A 4,758-nucleotide genomic window follows, 5' to 3' on the forward strand; every position below is an offset into this window, starting at 1 on the left:
ATAGCATAATGTGCTCAAAGCCCATTCATGTTTTTGCATATGGCAAGATATCATCCTTTCTCATGGCTGAATAATATTCATATATATATATATATATATGTGTGTGTGTATATATATATATGTATATATATATATGTATATATATATATGTATATATATATATATATGTATATATATATATATATATATATGTATATATATAACATTTTCTTTATCCATTCATCCATGGATGGTGGACACTGAGGTTGTTTTCATATCTTGGCTATTGTAAATAATGCTGGAATGAACATAGGGGTGCAGATATCTTTTCTAACTAGTGTTTTTGTTTCAAATACCCAGAAGTGGCAGTTTTAATTTTAATTTTTGAGTAGTTTTATTTTTAATTATTTTGAGACAACTCCATACTATTGTTCATAGCGGCTGCACCAACTTACATTCCCAGCAGCAGCACAAGGGTTCCCTTTTCTCCGAGTCCTCACCAACACTTATCTTTGTCTTCTTGATGGTAGCTATCCTAATAGGTGTGAGGTGATAGCTCATTTTGGTTTTGATTTGCATTTCCTTGGTGATTAGTGATGTTGAGCACCTTTTCATGTACCTATTGTCCATCTGTGTATGGTTTTCTGCCTATTTTTTTTGTTTGTTTGTTTTAAAGATTTTTTGGGGAAGGGGAACAGGACTTTATTGGGGAACAGTGTATACTTCCAGGACTTTTTTCCAAGTCAAGTTGTTGATCTTTCAATCTTAGTTGTGGAGGGTGCCATTCAGCTTCACGTTGTTGTCCTTTTAGTCTTAGTTGTGGAAGGTGCAGCTCAGCTCCAGGTCCAGTTGTCATTGCTAGTTGCAAGGGGCACAGCCCACCATCCCTTGCAGGACTTGAGGAATTGAACTGGCAACCTTGTGTTTGAGAGGATGTGCTCCAACCAACTGAGCCATCCAGAAGCTCAGCGGCAGCTCAGCTCAAGGTGCCGTGTTCAATCTTAGTTGCAGGGGGTGGAGCCCACCATCCCTTGCAGGACTCGAGTAGTTGAACTGACAACCTTGTGGTTGAGAGCCCACTGGCCCAAGTGGGAATTGAATCGGCAGCCTTCGGAGTTAGGAGCATGGAGCTCTAACCGCCTGAGCCACCAGGCCGGCCCTCTGCCTATTTTTTAATCAGATTTTCTGGGGGGTTTTGTTGTTGTTGTTGTAATTGAGTTTTATGAGTTCTCTCTATATCTTGGATATTAACCCCTTATCAGAGATATGATTTGCAAATATTTTCTCCCATTCAGTAGGTTGTCTTTTCATTTTGTTGATGGTTTCCTTTGCTGTGCAGAAGCTTTTTAATTTGATGTTGTCGCACTTGTTTATTTTTGCTTTTGTTGCCTTTGTTTTTGGTGTCAGATCCAAATCATCATTGCCAAGTCTGATGTCAAGGAGCTTACAGCCTATGTTTTCTTCTAGGAGATTTATGGTTTCAGGTCTTACATTCAAGTCTAATCCATTTTGGGTTAATTCTTGTGTATGGTGTAAGATAGGGTTCCAGTTTTATTGTTTTGCATGTGGCTGTCCAGTTTTCCCAGTACCATTTATGGAGAGACTGTCCTTTCCCCACTGTATAATTTTGGCTCCTTGGTCATAAATCCATTGACCATGTGAAAGAAAAACAGCAAAATGAATTTGGTATTATCAAGAGACCAATTTAAAATAGGGCCGGGAGGCCTCCAGGAGAGCTAAGCTAACATGCCCCCTCCACGTGAAACTGAACTTTTGAACTGGGCTAAACCAAACGACTACATCATGATACATTTCCTGAAACTGGCACTGCATCATTGAACTTTGTTAAAAAATAAATTTTTCACCTAGCAATAGACATAGGCAATTAGTTATTTATAGCATGATATAGATCAGCTTGCCAACACCAATCACAGCTCTTTCAAAGCGACTTGTGTAACCCCTTTGGGAGCACCCCTTTTTTTCTGTCTTTATAAACTTTGTCTTTCTCTTTCCCCCTCAGAACACAGTTGGGTCTCTACCCAAATCTATGTCTCCCAAATTTGCAATTCCTAAGAAAACCCCCAATAAAGCTTTTGTTTGCTTTGAAATTCTTGGTCAAAATTGGTTGACAAACCTATATGCTTTCTGGACTCTCTATTCTGTTCCATTGATATGTGTCTGTTTTTATGCCAGTATCATGCTGTTTTGATTACTGTGGCTTTGTAATGTAGTTTGAAGTCAGGAAATGTGTTGCCTCTAGCTTTGTTCTTTTTCAAGATTGCTTTGGCTGTTCGAGGTCTTTCATGGTTTCATACAAATTTTAAGATTGTTCCATTTCTGTGAAAAATGCCATCGGCAAATTAACTTTTAATTTGAAAACCGGTCTGCTTATGCTTTAATGGGTAGCTGCTTTGTATCTTATCTTAATTGCTCATTGTGTAAGGGAAAGAGTTTATGTTAATTTTTTGAGTGAACATGAATAGAGGTGTTAAAATAAAATACAAAATGGAGGTTGGACTTGAAAATTCCTTGAACAGCAGAACCAGTTAAGCCATGTGCGTGAAACCTACTATAGTTTATTCTGCAAAGTAACTGAAACTTAACTAGGGTTGTTTCTTATAAATGCCTCTGAAAAATCATTTAAAAAGAACTCTAAATTGTTTTCTAAAAATGGCATAAGATGACCACTTTTAACCAATCCCCTGTCATTTGGAAAAACTCCAATGCATAACTAATCATTATGAAGATTAAATCGCTTCCATGTTTTTACTATATAATCCGTCATGTATCAACATGCCTCTGGGCTTCATAACACTGTTGGTTTGAGGACTCCCAGTTTATGAATTATTCTTCTATACACAATAAGCCCTTACTAAATACAATTATATTGATCTTGTTTTACATTTAACAGTTGCTGGATTTTGACAGGGGCCACCTGCCAACTTTCATTGGATCAGCCATAAGTATTGATTCTGTACTCTGTCCAGTTATGCTGCACAAAACATTTATTTGTAAAAAGAAATTTAGAAAAGGTTTGATTTGGATCAAAGAAAAGGAGTGTTGTTAAATTAGCTATGTAAATGTACATAGCTAATTTAAAATGAATAAATATATATTTATATGTTGTTAATATATTAATATTAAATTAATTCAATTAAAAAATGCACAGAGGATCTGAATTTTTTTCAAAGAAGATACACAAATGGCTAACAGGTATATGAAAAATTGCTCAACATCACTAATCATCAGGAAAATTCAAATCAAAACCACAATGAGATATCACTTCACCTGTTAGAATGGCTATAATCAAGAAGATAAGAGATAACAAGTGTTGGTGAAGATATGGAGAAAAAGAAACCCTATGCACTCTTGTAAATTGGTGCAGCCAATATGGAAAACAGTATGGAGGCTCCTCAAAAAATTAAAAATAGATCTACCATATGATCCAGCAATTCCAGTTATGGGTATTTGCCTGAAAACAAAGCAAAACAAAAACACTAACTAGAAGATATATGCACCCCAGTGTTCATTGCACCATTATTCACAATATCCAAGACATAGAAAAAGCCTAAATGTCCATCAACAGATAAATGGATGAAAGAAGATGTGGTATATACATACAATGGAATATTATTCAGCCATGCAAAAGAAGGCAGTCTTACCATTTGCAACAACATGGATGAAACTAGAGGATATTATGCTGAGTGAAATAAGCCAGATAGAGAAAGAAAAATACTGCATGGTATCACTTATATGTGGAATCTTTAAAAAAAGAAAAAAAATTCAACTCATAGAAACAGAATAGAAAAGTACTTGCCAGGGATTGAGGAATGGGGGGAAACAGGGAGAGGTTGGTACAAGGGTACAAACTTTCAGCTATAAGATGAATAAGTTTTGAGAATCTAAAGTAGAGCATGGTGAGTATAGTTGATCACACTGTATTATATATGCATAATTGAAATCTGCTAAGGAAGTACAATTTAAATGTTCTCACCATTAAAAAAGGTAGAAACATTTCCAGATTTTCAGTAGGCTATTCACCTTGTAGAATTTTGTCTTGAAATTCAGGACAAGAAAATCCCTCCCTCTCCTGCTCTTCCTTCTTCCAGCTTTATTGAGGTATAATTGACAAAAAGTTTCAAACCACTTTTGTTTTCTATTTGGGTGCTTTATTAATCTGCAGACACAGTCTCCATCAGGTGTCAGTTAAGTTACAATATGGAAGCACATTGCTTATAACACCCCTGGGAGTCACCATCCCCCAACTCCACTTAAGCAACTGCTATATGATTAGTAATGTCAAATTGAACTCAGCCTCTTCCCTCAAGATGCTTTGACTCCAGGTAAATCGAGAAAGAATGGAGAGGAATATTAGCTACACTCACTATTTGCCTGCTGTTTTCCAGACAATCCAGTGTACAAAATTTAATGAAAACATCCACACCTCAGTACTGTTCACACACTTCTCTATCAGGGGGCGTGGAGTTAGCAGAGAGAACCCTTGTCTGAGAAAATGATGACCAAGCTTCTTGCTCTAAATCTATCACTAAATTGCTGTGTGAGATCAAGTAAATTCCTTGCTGTCAATGGCAATAACTTTTCTTATTTGTAAAAATGATGGATCTTGGTTTAAAATGTTCTCCAATTCCTTGAGATTATTATCCCTTATCTTATCCTGTGAGATTATTTTTATTTGTCCATATCTATTTCCAGAAACAAGAGTAGTGTGCTTTTCTTTATTTTTACCTGCCCTCTTTATTCCTTACAGGCCTAAAGTGA

Source organism: Rhinolophus sinicus, chromosome 1 (assembly GCF_057876585.1).
Source record: "Rhinolophus sinicus isolate RSI-liver-muscle chromosome 1, RSI-T2T, whole genome shotgun sequence".
Classification (NCBI taxonomy): Eukaryota; Metazoa; Chordata; class Mammalia; order Chiroptera; family Rhinolophidae; genus Rhinolophus; species Rhinolophus sinicus.